The sequence below is a fragment of the Cynocephalus volans genome, chromosome 1, assembly GCF_027409185.1.
Source record: "Cynocephalus volans isolate mCynVol1 chromosome 1, mCynVol1.pri, whole genome shotgun sequence".
Lineage (NCBI taxonomy): Eukaryota > Metazoa > Chordata > Mammalia > Dermoptera > Cynocephalidae > Cynocephalus > Cynocephalus volans.
This window is the reverse complement of record NC_084460.1, coordinates 23,093,843-23,113,654: the sequence shown is the minus strand read 5'-3', so window position 1 is coordinate 23,113,654 and position 19,812 is coordinate 23,093,843. Positions and strand designations below refer to the sequence as shown.

The 19,812-nt window shown below is 43.0% G+C and overlaps 1 protein-coding gene across 1 annotated transcript in view; it reads right to left on the bottom strand.

Moving 5' to 3' along the window:
• SLC23A2 (solute carrier family 23 member 2) overlaps positions 1-11,661 on the bottom strand; it is a 127,648-nt gene extending 115,987 nt beyond the window's left edge. Inside the window, exon 1 of the mRNA XM_063091151.1 lies at positions 11,575-11,661. The gene's annotated coding sequence lies outside the window, so the exon portion shown is untranslated. The remainder of the gene's footprint in view (positions 1-11,574) is intronic.
• Between the last annotated feature and the right edge of the window lie 8,151 nt (positions 11,662-19,812).

Here is a 19,812-nt window from a genome sequence, read left to right as displayed (position 1 = left end):
GAAGCATATTGATAATGAATGACCCACAAAAGTGAGTAAAGAAATGTATTCAATGGTCTGGGGCCAACGACTTTTTAATTTAAAAAAAAAAAAAAAAAGGAACGGCGTAGACTAGGCTAGAAGAAAATATCAGAATGCATTGCTCCTAGTGCACACAAATATTATCTCATAAAATTTTTCAGTTAAAAATATATAATTCAGGGCAATATCACCCAAACTGAACCACAGCTTTAATACTATCACTATCAATATTCCATCTGCCTTTTTGGCAGAAATCGACAAACTGATACTGAAATTCATATGGAAATACACAGGACCCAGTATAGCCAAAATAATCATGAAAACAAACAAAACCGGAGGACTCACACTTCCCAATTTCGAAACTTGATATAAAGCTATAGTAATTAAGACAGTGCAGTGTAAGGATATACATATTCTGGTATAAGGATAGACACAGATTAATGGAATACAATTGAAAATCCAGAAATAAACTTTAATGTGATTTTCAACAAGGGTGTCAGGACAATTCAATGGGGAGAAAAAGAAGTCTTTTCAACAAATGGTGCTGAGACTACTGGAAATCCACATATAAAAGAATGAAGTTGGACCCCTACCTCACAACATATTAAAAAAAAAAAAAACTCAAAATAGATCACAGACCTTAGTTTAAGAGCTAAAACCATACAACTATCAGAAGAAAAGATAGGGGTAAATCTTTATAACCTGGGGTTAGACGATGGTTTCTTAGATATGATACCAAAAGCACAAGCAACAAAAGAAAAAATAGATAAATGGAACTTTATCAAAAGTAAGAACTTTTGTGCCTCCAAGGACACCAGTAAGAAAGTAAAAAGATGAGCTAACCAGCCAGCCCTAGTTGGTTAGAGCGTGGTGCTGATAACACCAAGGTCCAGTATTTGATCCCTGTACTGGCCAGCTGCCTAGAAAAAAAAGTAAAAAGACAACCCATGCAATAGGAGAAAATATTTGCAAATTACGTAACAACAGATGGGGTCTCATATGCAGACTATATTAAGAACTCTTACAATTCAACAATAAAAAGACAACCCAATTAAAATGGGCAAGGGATTTGAATAGACATCTCTCCAAAAAGGGCATACAAATGGCCAATAAGCACATGAAAAGGTACTCAACATCTCTAGTCATTAGGGTAATGCAAATCAAAAACTACTACACACCCATTAGGACCAATTAGGATGACTATAATCAAAAAGATGAACAAGTGAAAAAAAAAAAGATGAACAAGTGTTGGTGAGGATGTGGAAAAACTGAAAACCTCATATATTTCTGATGCACACCCACTCTGGAAATCTGACAGTTCCTCAAAATGTTAAACATAAAATTACTATATGATCCAGTAATTCCACTTCTAGGTATTTACCAATAAAACTGAAAACATGATCACACAAAAACTTGTATACAAGTGTTCACAGCACCGTTATTTAAATAGGCAAGACATGAAAATAACCTCAATGCCCTTCAACTGATTAATAGATAAACCAAATGTGATATATATCCATACAATGAAATATCATTCAGCAATGGGCCGGCCGTGGCTCACTTGGGAGAGTGTGGTGCTGATAACACCAAGGTCACAGGTTCGGATCCCTATATAGGGATGGCCAGTTAGCTCACCTGGGAGAGCGTGGTGCTGACAACACCAAGTCAAGGGTTAAGATCCCCTTATCTTATCTTTAAAAAAAAAAAAAAAAAAATTATTCAGCGATAAGAAGGAAGCACTGATACATGCTACAACATGAATAAACCTTGAAAACATTATGCTAAGTGAAAAACCCAACCACAAAAAATGACATAGTGTATGATTCTGTTTTTATGTCCATAACAGACAAACCCATAGAGTGTAGATTAGTGATTGCCAGGGGCTGGGGGAAAGAGGGAAATGGGAAGTAATCGTGAATGGGTATAGGAGTTTCTTTTTGGAGTGATGAAAATGTTCTGAAATTAGATAGTGGTTACAAAATTCAGTGCAAATGCTAAATACTGAATTGTATCCTTTAAAAAGGTGAATTTTATGGTATGTGAATCATCTCAATAAAGCCTTTTTTTTTTTTTGAAATGTTATTCTGAATGTCAGGGGCTCCTCCCCTGCCATTCCCAAAGAATTTCCTGTGGTTCCTTTTCCATAGGATAGTATGAATAAATAACATTTGTAACTTAAAGGCCTTACTTCAGAGCTGTGTATTTCATGACCAAATCACAAAATTAATTTAGGGAATCACAACCAAACTTTTTTCATGAAATAGGAATAGAAAATATTAGAATATAGAGTATGTAAGATTATGTGCTATTTATGAAACTTCTGTTTGAAATAAACACACACTGATGTGTGTGGGTGTATACATATACATATATATCAATGAAAAATGAGTCAAAACAAAATGTCTGGAAACTATATTGTAGGAGTTGATGGACACCTATTTAAAAAATAAAACAATAAATGTGAGATCTCAGAGTTAAAAACAGAAATTTGAAAAAAGTTGAAGCCACATGGAGTATTCACCCTAAGCACTAAACACTAGAAAAAGTGAATTTGACCCCATCTCTGTTTTGATGTGGCAAGTGAAGTAATGAAACAGATTCCACACCCCATCCACCTCCCAGGGCTTCTGAGAGGGCTCAGAAGAGCTTCCTGCTCCCATTAACTTGGGGCCTCTGGTGGTGGAGTCCACAGCAGACCCCACAGGGAACTGTGGATGGAAGGAAGCACCAATCATTGGAAACCGGAGCAAATGCTGGGCTGCAGGATGGGCAGCCTGGAAATGCAGGGCTGAACTCACACTGGGTGTCAAGGAGCAGGTGCACAAAGGAGAACTTCAACAGCAGCCAGGCACATTGGCCAAAAGAAAGAACGGAGAAAGAGCAAAATTGATATTGCTAACATAGTCAATTTATCCTCACATTGATGAAAGAATAAAAGGAGGGAAACGAGAACCCATAAAACATCTCAGAGGGAGAGAACACTGTCAAAGACTGCAGGTCAGAATCTCTGACACTGAAGATGCAAGCAGCTGCGCAATACAACAATACAACAGCATGGGCTGAAAAACAGAAGCCCTTGGGACAACTCTAAAGAAAGATGTAACTCCTGTGATTCCTCATGGCAAGAAATTCGAGGTCATCCTCAAATCAGCAGAGAAAGAGAACTTACTTGGAAATTACCACAATAACAGCACATTCTACCAAGAATATTTGTGAGGCTTCCAGGGCCAATGTCAAGGTGAGGAGCTTTGTTCATCACACACACACACACACACACACGCACGCACGCACGCACGCACGCACGCACGCACGCGCGGCTGGCCACTTTGTTCAGTTTGGTTAAGAGTGCAGACTTATAACACCAACTTCACAAGTTTGGATTCCTATACCAGCCAGTCTTCCCACCCCCACCCCACCCCCCACCGCCAAAAACCCACTACGTATATGATATTGTAATTCAGTAAAAGACATTGGAAATAAGACACTTTTTAATACTCTTAAAGAGTATATATAATACTGCATTCCAATAAAAATTGAGAATAAGAAAAAAGAATCACAGCCAGCCTTTAAAAAAAAAAGAAAAAGAAAGGACCAGTATCACAAATAAACCTTTCCTGCAAGTACTCTAAAATGCATTAAAAGAAATGTATAACTTTAGGAAGGGGGGGAAAAACAACAACATTATCATTTGTAGCTATTATGATTGCCTATCTAAGAAACTTAAGAGAACTGAAAAATAAGAATAACAGAGTCTGGTTAGGTAGTATAGCACACACAGTGCTATTTTATTTTCCTCACGGACACAGAAAGACCCTTTGCATCTACGAAAGGGCCAACAGACTGTGGGAGAAAATAGTACTACTTCCAAGCTTGGCCCCTGAAAAAGTCTTCCATGAACAAAATTTCATGGTTACATCTTGAAGTCATTTATAACATAAGAAGGAAGGATTGGTTAGAGCGCAGTGTTGATAACACCAAGGCCAAGGTTTCGAATCCCTGAACCAGCAAGCCACAAAAAATAAAATAAAATAAAATAAAAAGATGGATGTAGCCTAGATCCAAGTCACCACTTAGAGGAAAACCACCTAGAAAAACACGAGCAAGAAATAAATTTTTATTTGTTGGACCACAGATTTTTGGCTAGCATTAACTACCCTGACTAATACAGGTGGTCAGTTATTAGACATAGAGACTGCAAGCAGTACACTTGCTTTATACTTGCTCTGTACCAGTTAGAAAATGGGAGGAGGGGGGGACAAGGGGAGATAATCTCTAAATAGCAAATATTTTAAAATAAAGAGTAGTAAACAAGTAGTCTATAGACTGTATGTCAGGAAAAATCTAGAGAAACTGACATGTTCTGTTCATGGACAGAACAAGTCCACAATGACAAGTCTCCCCAAATTAACTTATGCATTTAATGAAATTTCCCGTTAAAAGTACTTTGAAACCCTAAATTGAAAAACACTGGGGAAAAAATTGAGCATAGGCACTGCCGGATAATAAAGTCTATGATAAAGTGATTATAATGATTAAAACAGTAAGGTTATGGCAAAGGAATAGACAGATAAATTGAAGAAAACAAATCCCACAAGAGATCTAAGGATTCAGCATATGATTAAGATATTATTTTAAGTTAGTAAGGTATGAATCAATGAACAAATAGTGCCGGGAAAAATGTAAACTGGGGGAAAAATAATCCTTACTTCATACCACACTCCAATACAAATATCAAATTAATTATAGGCAAATGTTTTTCTAAAGAACTAAGAGAAAATATGGGTGAGTATTTATAAAAGCTTGGGGTACAGAAGGTATAGGAAAGTAAAAACGATTGGCAGATTTTAATTCAAAGTGTAGGAAAAATATTTGCATCTTAGGACAAAAAAATGCAAATCTTTTTTTTTTTCCTTGTGGCTGGCTAGTATGAAAAAATGCAAATCTTATAGCACATTTCTCAAGCAGGGTGAAGACAAAAATCAAATACAACATATCTAGCAGCATCAACTTTACTCAAAGATTAAAGAAGAAAAATGTTTCATATTCAAACAAGCACTGATGTTTCTGGAATAGAATAAAAATTCACATTAATTTTAGATAAAACAGAAGACTTAAAAGAAATGTCATTCTCGTTATACTCCCAAACACTTTGGAATATGCATATATTCCCCCATACAATATATTTGTGGAATAATTTGCGAAGGCCTTAAAATTTAAAGCACTCTTGATGAAAAGAAATACATGAACTCAGTAGAAAATTTTTAGCACTGATCACATATATCTTACTGTGAGGCTGTGGTCAGCAAACTTTCTCCCTAAGGGCCAGATAGTAAATATTTCAGGCTTGCACATTATATGGTCTTTTGAGTGAGCAAGGCTATGTTGCACTAAAACCTTATTTACAAGAATAGGTGCTGGTGGCTCCCCCACCAGCAGCATCCTCTACAGCTGGGAACTTGTTAGAAATGCAATTTTTGGGACCCCACCCCAAACCTTCTGAATGAGAAACTCTCAAGTTTGACATCTACCATGTTAGACAAAGAAGAGGTTGTAGGTAACCCCGAGACAGATGATTTGCCTTAGGAGACAGCAAAAAATTGTACCCAGTGCTACAGAGGGGACAATAAAGCCAAACTAAATTTGAGGCTGAAATCCCAACTAAATTAGAATGTATGAGAAACAGCATTTCTTCCGCGAAGGCTAAGGATGCAGCAATGCTTTGGTCCAAAGAAGGTCGGAGGGGACTGTCCTCAGAGTCATAATGCCAAAACCTCTGTGATGAGATGATGGTATAGAATGAAAAAGCTTACTCAAATTTCATTAAATGAAGCTGGTGGTATGCCTGTATTTACTTGAACAAAGGGAAGCCAGTGTAAAAAATGCGTGTGAGTGTTGGGGTGGGCAGTGGCGGGTTATAGAGGATTCCTACAGGAACAATGGGAGAAACTAATACAAGGAATCCAAGCTGGGATGCATAAAAGAAAGCATGTAGCCAGGAATGAACCACAGGAAGATGAAGGCAGGAGCAAGAGGAGGAGGGTCCTGCTTGCCTTCAGCCTCAGCCTCAGTCTCCTCCCAGGTTCTATCCTGGAGAGTTTTCTAAAATGCACATCTGGGGCTGGCCGGTTAGCTCAGTTGTTTAGAGCTTGGTTCTGATGACACCAAGGTCCAGAGTTTGATCCCTATACCGGCCAGCTGCAATCAATCAATCAAGTGCACATAAATCTGGCGAGCTGCCATAAATAAATACATAAATAAATAAAACAAAACAGGTGCATCTGAACAAGTTGCTCCTCTTCTGAGAATCTCCTGGTGGGCTTCCAGACAAAATTCAAGTCTCATGAAATAATGTCAAAGGACCTTTCCCCCTGACCCCCTATATCACATCCTCAGACTCCCTCCAACCATCCTGACTCAGTTGCTCCCTTTCACATGCCTCTGCACCTTTGCCCTCAGCTCACACTGATCCCTCTACCTGGAATGTCGTTCTCACGTTCTCAACCCCAACCCTACCTTCAATCCCAAATCCTTGAAAAGCATCCTGGAACAGAGAGGCACAGCATGATCAGAGTCTAACTTCAAGTGTGGCAACTGACCAGCCTAAGGTGAAATCCTGACTCTGCTATTGGTGGCACTATGACCTTGAGTAAGGAGCTACCCTCCCCCCAAACCTGTGCATTATCAGCTATAAAATGGGATAGTTAATATCTATACCACAGGGCTGCTATGATTAAATGACATTAGTGAACACAGAAGTGCTGGGCAGAGTACATGGTACTCAACTGACGCTGGCTTCTCTTTCCTGTTCTATAGTAACTGGAACTTAGAAACCCAGCGCTTCAGACAAGACCAGGAATAGCGTTCTATCACTGAGGGCCCCTCAATGATAGCACTGAGGAGCATTAAGGGCGGAATTCAAGACCCAGGGGTAAACTTAAAGAAGTTACCGAAGCCCCAGTTCCTTCACTAATAAAATGTAGACAAGAACTGCCTTGCCTGCCAGAAGTTAGGGACTAGCAATAATGACCTCATGTGCCCAGCACATAACAGATACCAATCAATGCCATCATTATTTCATTGGCCTCATCACATGGGGCTTGTGTCTTGTTTTTCTAAGGTCCCCTCAATTGTTTGGAGAGCATCTTACTAAATTGCACTCACATTCAACTTAGAAGATGGGGGAATCAACTACGTGAGATTCACACACATATAAAAGAAGTGGCCTTCTTGAAGGGAGACCTCCACTAAGTACTCATGGAGATGCCCAAGGGCAACTGACGCAAGAAAGCCTGAGCCATCAGCTGCTTTGGGCAAAACATATGGAAAGAACTCATGCGAGAAGAAGGCTTTCCTGACCACTGACCAGAGAAAGCCTCTCTCCTTCATGGGGTGCATTAGAAGCTGCCTAGGCCTGAGGTCAGGGACTTGCCTGATGTCAGAAGAGAGAATTATGACAAAGGACAAGGGCCGGCCCATGGCTCACTTTGAGAGAGAATGGTGCTGATGACACCAAGGCCACGGGTTCGGATCCCTATATAGCAATGGTTGGTTAGCTCACTTGGGAGAGCATGGTGCTGACAACATCAAGTCAAGGGTTAAGATCCCCTTCCCAGTCATGGTTTAAAAAAAAAAAAAAAAAAAAGACAAAAGACAATGAAAAGTTCCCAAGAACATTTCTATTTCCATTGAGGAGGACCTCCCTGAAAACATCCACCTCCCTTTTTCCCCTTCATTTGGGTGTCACATTGGCATCACAACTTAACATCCCTAAACCTGCTCTTTAGGCACCTCAGTTAATGGCCACTTTCTCTGTGGGTGCTCAGGCCACAGAGTAGTCTCCCTCAACTCTCTTACTCACCATCCCCCTCCCTGTCAAATCTGGTCCACCAACAAATCTCCTCAGCCCCACTTCCAAATCCAACCAGTTTTCCCTGTTTACCCTTTCCCCAATCACCTTGGTCTGACCCACCACCCTCAGCCCTGCACTAGCCTTCTGGCTGGTCTCCCTGCTGTTCTGCTCTGCCTTCAGTCTATCCTCACACAGCAATGACCAGGCCAGAGTGTCCACAGCTATGTCATTCCACATCCCTTCTTTACTCTAAATCATCCGATGGCTCCCACACCCCTCAGAGTAAAATCTACAGGACTTACTATGGTCCACATGGCCTTAAATGAACTGATCTCAAAACCAAATTCTCTCTTCCTGCCTCAGGTCCTTTGCATCTGCTGTTTCCTCCACTCAGAATACTCTTCCCCCAAATATCCACATGACTCACTTCCTTCACTTCCTTAGTCAAAATGACTCAAGCTTTCTGCTACGAAATGAATTGTGAACCACCCCCACCAAAAAATTCATGTATTGAAGTCCTAACCCCCCATGTGACTGTATTTGGACATAGGGCCTTTAAGAGGTAATTAAGATTAAATGAGGTCTTAAGGGTGGGACCCTAATCCAACAGGATTGGTGGTTTTATAAGAAGAAGAAGGAGAGAGAGAGAGGTGGCACCCAGAATAGGCCAAATGCAGATTCAGCAAGAAGGCAGCCACCTACAAGCCAGGAAGAGAGCCCTCACTAAAAAACAAACAGGCCAGAACCTTGACCTTGGACTTCCCAGCCTCTATAACTGTAAGAAATAAATTTCTATTGTTTAAGCCACCTAATCTTTGACATTTTGTTATGGCTGCCTGAACAAACTAATACTCATACACCCTACCTGTCTACCCTTCCAAAAATTTCAGCTCCCATCCCAACACTTCATATCCCCGGGTCACGCCAGACCCTTCTTCATAGCACCAAGTCTCACTGTCTGTCTCCCCACTGGAGTATGATCTCCATATGGACAGTGAATCTCCCTGCAGCATCCCAAGCACCAAGAATATTGCCCAGCACAAAGTAGGCACTCAAACAATGTATCAAATGGTTAAAAGGCCTATGAAAGGTACTACCTGAAAGCTGACCTAAATTATGGGAGAGCCAACAACCTAGAACCTGTGACACAATAACAGGCTCAAAATAGCAAAGCCAGGGAGAAAATGAGAAGAGCACCACAGAGCACACAAAGGCCTGTTTAAACCCTGAGGCAGTAATGCACAGCTTAACCTGGAGCAGGAATGTTCCTAGGGAAAGAATAAAAGAAAGCCCAGACACACTCCACCCTCTGAGTAGAGAACTGAAAGAACAGCAGGGTGGCAAAATGAACTAATGAGGTTATCAGGCATTGGGAACCAACCGACTAGTGTGTGGGAGTTCTATGAGCAAGGCCTCAAAACTGATCAGGGAAGAAGTATAAGATGTTTAAATTAAAAAAGGCTACGAGGATTAAATAAAACTACATTTTTAAAAAGCTTTCATTTACAAATACAAAGCACCACATAATTTTAAATTACTGCAACTGACTTTTAATTCTCTTAATCAAAATGAGAAAAGTCCTTAAGCTACCAGTGGTACCAGAAATTGTCCCCAGATCGATCCCAGGTTTGTCCCTAGAGACACTAAGGAGGATGGCAAAGGTCAGCTCAGGATTTCCAATACCTAACAAACTAGACATGCTCCTTGAGGGCAAACGACTGGGTTTTTTTTGTTTTTTGTTTTGCTTTTTTTGGTAGCTGGCTGGTATGGGGATGAAAACCCTTAACCTTGGTGTTACTACACTGCGCTCTAACTGTGCTAACTGGCCAGCCAAAAGACTGAGTTTTATTCAACAATGATTTGTTCAAAAGCACTTAGCACCAAATTAATGAATGGACAGATGTACAGATGGAAGACCTGAGCCTGCCCCTGGGACACATAATTCATCTCTGAGACAGGCAGTGTGGCATGAAACCTAGCAAAACCCTCTACAATATTCTAGCCAGGTCCTTTCATAAACATTTTTTAAACATCTTCACAGGTGTTTAAACTCAGCTTAACAGACTGTGCCACAGTCAGAAAACTCAACTGCCATGCAACCATCTGAAAAAAAAAAGTCAACACGAAAACACTCATTTTCTTTAAAAAATCACTCCCCACTCCAAGCAAAGAAACCAAAAGAGAACTGCCGTACTATTAAAAGAAAGAAGGTGGTTGCCATTTTGCCAAAGAAAATAGTCTAGAAAGCAGATACCACTCGCTTTGGATGTCAGGTGGAACAGGTAGCCTGCTGGACACACCCGCCACTGCCTTTGAACTAACAGGTGTGCCATAAGGATTGATACCGTGCACACCCATAGGTACCCAAAAGCTATTAAATTTGGGATGAGTGAAAAGAGAACAGTAGCAACTTGAGTAATTTAGTAAGTGACCCTGATAGAGTCAATCATAATCCAGTACAGAATTCTGAATTTTTGAGCCAAAAGGACACTTTATAAATCTCACCAGGTCAAGCACCTTCAGGAGCCAGGCAGGCAAAGTCATGTGCAAAGGTGAAAAGTCAGATATAAACAACTGGAAATGGTGACGCCCAAGCCCAACAGCATTCAAATATAAAAACATAAAAATGAAAATGCTTCAGCCATCCCTGGTTCTAACCTTTGGATGAAGAGAGGAAGAAACTGGCTGAGGGATGTCACATGGCCAACTGATGACAGCTCAAACCAGACTGTCTCGGGACTCCCAATCCCATGTCCTCGCACATCCCGGGCCTTCTCGCAAACGGATGACCCAAATGTCAGCAGGGACAGCATCTTCCCGCTCCCATTTCCCAGCACTGCAAGAATACAAGTAGCAGCTACTGCAAATGCCCCAGACCCAGAAAGCCCTTACCAGTGACTGTCTTCCACCTGCAGTTACCCTCAGTTATCCTTTTCCCTGACAACCGATAATTTCCCATCAGTCGTGCTTAAACCCCCCACGCCTGTAGGCCGAGTTCCTATCAGCTACCTATCTAAGAGGACATCTAAGGCCAAACGAATGAGTTAATTCTGAACCCTTAAAGTAGTCACACTTGAAATGTCTATTTCTCTTTCAAGAAAGGTGGCAACAAGGGGGACCTGCGACCTGCGGGGGACAAGCCAGAGAGAAAGGCCCTAGGGTCAGAGCATCCGCTTCTAAATTACTTGGCACAGCCTTCGAAGGAGGGAAGAAAGCAAGAACGTAAAAGGCACCCTCCCCCTGACGCTCCTCTTGATGTCTCTGAATTCCAGGGAGCGCGGGGATGCCCGCGCGCTCTACCGGGGAGGGGTGAGGGGAGCGACCCCAGGACGCGCGGACGCAGAGCCCGGGAGGAGGCGGCGGCCGCCAGCCCGGTGCCGGGGAGACCCCACTTGCCTCCCCGCGGCGCGGCCTGAGGGCCCGAGAGCGCTGCGGCTCTGGCGGGCAGGAGGGCGCGCACGGCGGGGTGGGGAGGCAGGAGCTGGGGCCGCGGACATCACGGGCCCCGGGCCAGGGTGGCCGGCGGGCGCGGGTCCCCGGGAGCCGGGTCGTGTGGGGAGGGGCAGGCCGCGCCGCGGGGCCGGTGACAGCGCGCGGGGACCGTGCCAGGCCGGCCTCGTGGGCGCGGCGGGCACTTCGCGGCCCGGTCGGCAGGTGCGGCCCGCCGCGGCCGGGCGGGGAGGCGCGGCGGCCCGTGCTCTTACCTGGCTGCAGCTCGCCTGCTCCCGTCCCGCCGCCGAGCCTCGGCGCCGCAGTGCCCACCGCCGCCTCCGGTCCCCGCGACAGCCGCCTGCAAAATGGCGCCGCGGAGGGGCGGGCCGGGGGCGGGGAGCCGCGGAACCGCCCGCCCCCGCGCCGGCCTGGGCCCACCCCCTCCCCGCCCCCGACCCCCGTCTTCGGGCCTCGCCCGAGGGAGGGGCGGCCCTCGGCACCCAGGAGCCCCACCCTGGGCATCCCGGGCCTGGCACCCGGCCGCCCCCTTCCCGTTCCTTTCATTTCCCTCCCCTACGCAGAAAGTCGCCCCCTTCTCGACTCTTCCCGTCACACCTGCTCCTGCAGACCGACCTGGAATGCAGAGCACTCGCCCCGGAGTCTCCTCCTCGAGATCCCCCTTTCTACCCTGCTTGACACTGAGCCCTGCTTGATACATCGCTCCGGAATGATAATCAAGCAGTTTGCGGTGCATGGGGCTGAATGGATGTTTTTCAACAGTTTCACCGCTTCTCCAGTTAGGCATTCAGGTTTTTTAACTTACTGAGGAGGTCCTCAGTACGTTCTGCACATACGGTAATATAGACCAGGGCTTCTCAAACGGAATCCCCAGGGGACCGTGTTAGGGGATAGGTCCTGATTCGGTGGGCCTGGGGTACAGCCCGAGATTCTGCACTTCTAAAATGCCCCCAGATGATGCCCAGGGGTAGGTCCTTGGGCCGCTGGGCGGAAAGGCCATGTGTAAATTCGGTGGCCCTCAGTCTTTAGCGCTAGGCAAGCCTCACTTGAGGGCTTCGTTAAGACTCAGGTGGCTGGGACCCACTCCCAGAGCTGCTGAGAGGCAGAAGTCTGGAGTGACGCTCCATAATTTGCATTTTTTGACAAGTTCCCAGGTGATGCTGCTACTGCTGGTCTGGAGACCACATTTTGTGAGCCACCGCTGAAAACCATCTGAATACATGGCCAAAAAAAAAAAAAAATTCTAATAATTAGTGCTATCCTAGCACTTTCCATCTTGAAAACACTGTCATGGTTGCTTTACTAACGGAATATACATAATTCAATAGTTCCTGGAGCAACTCTTAAGAGACATAAAGAATTATGGATGGTGTCTGACCTCACATGGCAAGAAACAGATTTTATGATTGGAATTGTTTGTGTATTCTACACAGTTTTGGGGAATGACACCACATATATGAGTGGGGGCGGGGTAACCAGCAACAACTGGAATTTTATGAAACAGGCAAGTGTGAGTCTTTGAGAATCAATAATGTGTCATCCATTTACTTCTCTAATAACTTTGTATTTTTAAAATCTGAGTTGGCTTGTAAAATTCAATATACAGTGGAAGGCCAGGTGTTCTGATCCTCTTTGAAGATGGAGAAAATAAGAGATGATGATTCTGTGACCAGCACCCAGAGAACTCACTGCCTAGTTCTACACCGATGAGGGCATTTTCCAGTCAACCTTTTTCTTTTTCTTTCTTTTTTTTTTTTTGAATGCTATGTGTTCTGCTCAGCAAAGGATGTAAAATCTTCTGGAACAGAAGAAGGGGAGTTCCAAGGTGAAGACCCCCTGAGCTTTTAGGTCTATCCCCTTTCCATTTTCACGGAATTAACTGTGGCATCTTCAGTGTCTCCATCTCCCTTCCTAGATGTTTACGTTTTCCCCTGTCCTAAAAAATCTTCCAGGGTACCATTCTCTCTAGCCTTCCTGTCTCTCTTCCTTCCCCTCCTCCACAACCCCTCAGGCACTGTCACTCCTGCTTTATCAGACATCATCTGTAACCTTCCTTTTTTTTAAAAAAAAAGATGACCGGTAAGGGGATCTTAACCCTTGACTTTGTATTGTTAGCACCACGCTCTCCCAAGTGAGCTAACGGGCTGGCCCCCTTATCTGTAACCTCCTAATTGCCAAATCCAATTGCAAATCCAATTGGTTTGCAGTCCTTTTCCCTTTTTTTTTTTTTTTTTTTTAAAGATGACCGGTAAGGGGATCTTAACCCTTGACTTGGTGTTGTCAGCACCACGCTCAGCCTGTGAGCGAACCGGCCATCCGTATATGGGATCCGAACCCGGGGCCTTGGTGTTATCAGCACCGCACTCTCCAGAGTGAGCCACGGGCTGGCCCCCCTTTTCCCTTTTGATGGCTCTGTAACATACCATTGACTTCTGCTCCTTGAAACTCTTTCCTTGAAATAATACCACTGTGTTTTGCTTACCATCCTACACTCTCTCTTCCCTCTCAGTAATGTAAGAGTTACTCAGGCTCAACTCTAAAAATGTTCCTTTTTCCTACTATCTCCTTATCTCCTTTTTCCCCATCTTTTCCCCTGCCCTCTCCTTCTTGAACCCCCTCTGAAGGTCAGCCATCCCTTCATGGTCCCAAATCTCTCTCTCCAGATCAGACAGATGTCTTTCTGGACTTCTAAACACAAATTTCCAATTGTCCCCTACTTAACTTGGCCTTGGATATTCTCCAGGAATTGTAAATAGGACATCTGCAGTATTCAACTCACTATTCTCCCACAGACTTGTTTCTTATCTGGATTCTTTCATTTTGCCACCAGAAACTTTGAAGTGGTCTTTGCTTTCTTGTCCCCCAGCCCACATGTCCACTTTGTCACCTATGGTCAACCAGATCAGAGAAGCATCTGGAATTCTCTTCTCATTCAGAGCAAGTACAGACTCTCACTCGCTCTTCTTTGAAGTACTGAAAAGCTAGTTACCTCCCCAAACCATCCTTGTTATCCTGAAATATAGACCTGGCCATTTAATACCCCTTCTGAAAATCCTTGTGGGCCATCCAGTCTAAAAAACAACCAGGTAAAAAGAAAGAGAAAATAGGCTGTTTCCCAGTATAGCATTCAATGTGCTTAACCCTCTAAGCTCAAGCTTCTTTTTCTTCTTTTTTTCAAGACAAAGTACTACTTTCTATTGCTGGAAGACTGGAGTTGATATCAGGGGATATCCCTGACTTCAGCCTTTCAAGTGTTTAGTGCTTGAAAATGTAGATGTTCAATGTCGTTACTTTAATGTAATTATTTTTATCATCATCATCAATTCAAAAAATACATGAACATTTTCTTATTCATTTCTTTTCCTTTTTATTTCAGCTGATACAACCAAGGAGTTTTCCTTCCCCCTGAACTTCTCTAAACTATATCAGAACATTTCGTGACCTGGTTAATTTGATTGAAATTTCAGTCATCTCCAGGCTGTGTTATTTTTAAGAGGTAATTGTAGCTTGAGGCTATTCCATCTTTATACAGTACTTTTCATTATTATTTTCAACATCTCTCTGGAGTCTAGATCAGAGACAAACTTTTTCTGGAAAGAGCCAGTTACTAAATGTCTTAGGCTTTGTGGGCCAAGAGGCAAAATTGATGATATTATATGGGTACTTATATAATGAGAGAAAACAAATACCACAGATATTTTACTGATGAAATTCAAAATATAGGGCCAGCCCATGGCTCACTTGGGAGAGCGTGGTGCTGATTAACATCAAGGCCACAGGTTCGGATCCCTATATAGGGATGGCCGTTTAGCTCACTTGGGAGAGCCTGGTGCTGACAACACCAAGGGCTAAGATCCCCTTACCGGTCATCTTTTAAAAAAAAAAAGAAATTCAAAATATAATAATAACCTTCTCTCTTTCCAAAAGAACTACCATATTACCCAGCAATCTCACTACTGGGTACATATCCAAAGGAATGGAAATCATCACATTGAAGTGATACCTGCACTCCCATGTTCATTGCATCTCTACAATAGCCAAAATATGGAACCAACCTAAGTGTCCATTGATGGATGACTGGATAAGGAAAATGTGGTATATATACACAATGGAATACTACTCATCCATAAAAAGAATGAAAAAAAAAATTTTTTTTTTGACCGGTAAGGGAATCGCAACCCATGGCTTGGTGTCCGCACCACGCTCAGCCAGTGAGCGCACCGGCCATCCCTATATAGGATCCAAACCTGTGGCCTCGGCGCTATCAGCACTGCACCCTCCCGAGTGAGCCACAGGGCTGGCCCAAAAAGAATGAAATTCTGACATTTGCAACAACATTGATGAAACTGGAGAAAATTATGTTAAGTGAAATAAGCCAGACAAAGAAAGAGAAATACCACATGTTCCACTCATAACCAGCTGCTAGGAAAGAAGGCTGGGAAGGAGGGAAGGATGGAGGGAGGAAGGAAGGAAGGAAAAAAAGAAAGAAAAGACCACAACAATATGTTGAACTTTCAGAAGGAGAGAACAAACCTAAGGATACTAGAGATGGGGGGAGGGAGGTAGGGGTTTGGGAAGTGACAGTTTGGGCAAAGGGCATAAAGAAATATCACGATTTGTAAGAATGAATATGCTAATAGCAAATAATCAAAATTTTAAAAATATATAATAATAATAGAGTATAATATTTTTATAACACAGATCTACTAATGAGAAATAGAATTTGGAGGGCAATTCTATTTCTGTTGCTTAATTGGGGTTCAAAGTTAAGTTTAATTATTTGATTTTTCCTATCAAATAACTGATTGCAAATGTCCATCTGTAAAATCCATCTTAACTGGCACAAAAACAGGCGGGGAGGACTTAATTTGCTGGCCCCAATCTACAGCATAACTCCCCTCACTTTGGGTTGTTTCTTCAAGGTAATACAGAACAGATACAATTTTTAATTTTTAATAGATCTTGTTGATTGATGGGAGAAAGCAAAAGAATAGATTCTCAAGGAATTTTTTTCTAACTCCGAGGCAGCACTGTGGCAGAGGGCAGAAGCTACATGCATACACCACCTCTCAGTGTCAGAAGAACTCACACTTCCAAAATCAGTTTCATACTAAGACATGCCTGGTCTGGGGCAGCATGGAAGAGACCTGCCTAAATTTTTTTTTTTTTCCATGTACAATAATCATTGTGGCATTGTTTCAAATAGAAAAAAACAAAACAAAACAAAAACCTGAAAGCAACCCAAACATCCATCAATGAGTGAACGTGGCTGAATGATCTGTGATATAAGCACTGTATGAAATACCACGTAGTCCTCTCCCCACTCTGCCCCCATGCTTTCTTTTCTTTTTTTTTAATTGAGATATATTTCACATACCATATTTACCATTTTGAAGTATACAATTCAGTGGTTTTTAGTATATTCACAAAGCTGTACAACCATTACTTCTATCTAATTTCAGAACATTTTCATCACCCCCAAAAGAAACTTCACATCTATTCAGTCATTTCTCATTTCCCTTCTTCCCTCAGCCCCTGGCAATCACTAAGCTTCGCTCTTTTTCTATGGATTTGCCTATTCCGGACATTTAGTTTAAATGAAATCACATTACATGTGGTCTTTTGTGACTGGCTTCCTTAGCATGTTTTCAAGGCTCATTCACATTATAGCATGTATCAGTATTTAACTCCTTTTTAAAAATTTTTTAATTTTACCACAATCAACATAACATAAAATTTACCCTTTTAACCATTTTTACAATTTGGTGGCATCAAGCATACTCACATTGTTGTACAACCATCACTACCATCCATCTCCAGAACTTTTTCATCATTGCAAACTGAAACTCTATACCCATTAAGTAATAACTCTCCATTCCCTCCCCCAGTCCCTGATAACCACCATTCTACTTCCTCTATTAATTTGCCTAATTCTAGGCATCTCATAGAAGTAGAATCAGACAGTATTTGTCCTTTTGTGTCTGACTTCTTTCACCTAACATGTTTCCAAGGATCATCCCATTTATAGCATATCTCAGAATCTCATTCCTTTTTAAGGCCAAAAAATATTCCATTGTCAAATAGACCTTGAAATGACATCTTCACCACCAGGTTGATCACCTGGACAGATGTAGCTGTGGGTGCCAGCATTCAGGAGGCAGTATATCCTCAGGGTATATAGCAGTGGGTGGGAGGGCAGGTGAGAAATCTGCATAGAGGGGCAAGCATGCACAAGATAGAGGACAAGACAAGAAGACAGGAGGGATGGGCTAGATGGAAACACATCTGTCTTAGATCAGGGATCAGACTGTGAGCAAGCAGGAGAGAACTGGCCTGAGGCTAGCTGGTGTGGCTTGTGCTCAGTGGTTGATCATTACAACACAAGAGTCAATCCCTTTCTGAGGACTGGTGCTCTCTGCACTAAAAGGAACAAAAACTTAGTCATCCATATTATTTTTCACCTATCAGATCAGCAAAGATTAATAACATTCATGGTTGGTGAAGGCAAAGAGAAATGGACCCTCTCAAGATCTCTGGGAGGTTTACAACACTAGGGTCAAGAGTTTGAATCCTTATACCAGCCAGCCAAACACACAAAAAAAAAATCTGTGGAAGGGAATCTAAATTGATTTATTTACGTCTGGAGTATGTTTTGGCAATATCCATCAAAAGTTTAAAAGCAAACACCTTTAACCCAGAACATCAGTTCTGAGAATCTACCTGGCGTAAAAACAAGCTGGTAGGCACAGGATTTATGCAAAAGAGTGCTCAAAGAAGCATTGTTTGCTGCCCCCTTGCTCAGCAGCCCCAGAAGATCTGAAGCCCAGCCCATGGAAGTGACTTTCTTACCCTCAAGGGAATGACCTCAAATTCCCTGCCTAATCATTAACCCCTACTCCGAGCAAATAACCTTGCTTCCTGCTTTCTGGTCATGAGAGGTGCATTCCCTTACCCGTCACCTCCCCTTATGCACACCACTTTCCCTTGAGTGACCCTGCCCCCCCGCGCGCACACCTCCCTCCCTTGGGTATCCTTTTTTGCACCTCACCGCTGACCACCCTTTCTTTCTAAAACCTGCATCTTTTCAGTTCCTGCAATCCTCTCCCTTTCTCAGGTCAGCTTCTCGCCCCCCCCCACCCTACACCCCTTATCTACCTGAAAACAGCTCATCTTCTCAAAAGAGCCACCTCCAGTCCCTATTTCCTCATTCTCACTTCTCTCCTCTCTTTACCCCCTGGCAATCTGGCTTCTGTCTCTGTATTCCTCGGAAACTGCCCAGGTAAGTTAGCCTTGTCCTCCAAATTGCACAATCCAGGGGATCTTTTCTGCATCTTATTGCAATCTTCTGGAGGCATTTGGCACAACTGGTGCTGCTTTCTCTCAAGAAAATCTCTCCTCCCTTGGCTTTGTGGCTACATTTCCTACTGGTACTTCTACTTCTGTTTTTTGTTTGTTTGTTTGTTTTTTCTCTCCTCAGTCTCTTCTTCCTCCTGCTCCTTTCAAACACAGGTGTTGGGGGGCAAGGGGAGCATGGCTGTGTGTTTCTATTTCCACCTCAAAAGCTCTTCAGGCGCTTCACCATTTCTACTGTCTGGATCACCTTAACCACTCCTCTGAATCATTCTTGATCATTAAGTCTTTCCTTGACCTCTCTTGGAAACCTCCCCTGAGTCCCTAGGTAGGTATAAGTATATTCTCCCCATACCTCCTAGCATTTAGAAGGAAAATTGTATTGAAATAATTTGTTTTTCTGTTTCCCTCACTAATTTTCAACTCCTCCAGGGCAGAGATCTTGATTTATGTAACTCTCTATGCCTGCTCTTCACATAGTGCCTACCACATATTAAGTATACTCAGTAAGTATTCAATGACTTTACCTGTTAAACTGAACCAGCGGGGTGACCACTGATGGAAGGCGAGATGTGAAGGGAGGATTAACCCCCAGGCTCCTGGAGAATTTGAAACTGAATTAGTCAGTGTTCTCTAGAGAAACAGAACCAACAGGATAAATATAGAGATATATAGATTTTAAGAGGGGACTTACTATGGGCATTAGCTCACGTGATTATGGAGGCCAAGAAGTCCTGTGTGCAAGGTGGAGAACCGGGAGATCTGGTGATATAATTCAGTCTCAGACTAAGGGCCTGAGAATCTTGAGCTCTGATGTCCAAGGGCAGCAGATGGCTGTCCCAGCTCCAGAAGAGAGCTCAAATTTGCCTTTCCTCTGCCTTTTTATTCTATCTGGGCCCTCAAGGGATTGGATGATGCCCGCCCACACTGGTGAGGGCAGATCACTCTACGAATTCAAATGCTAATCTCTTCTGGAAACACCCTCCAGACACACTCAGAGATAACATTTTATCAACTATCTGGGCATCACTTAGCCTGGTCAAGTTGACACCTAAAATTAACCATCACAGAAGCCGACAGGAAAACATAGGTTAGAGTCAAAACACAAAAGTCCTCCAATACCAGGATGAAGAATCTAGGTT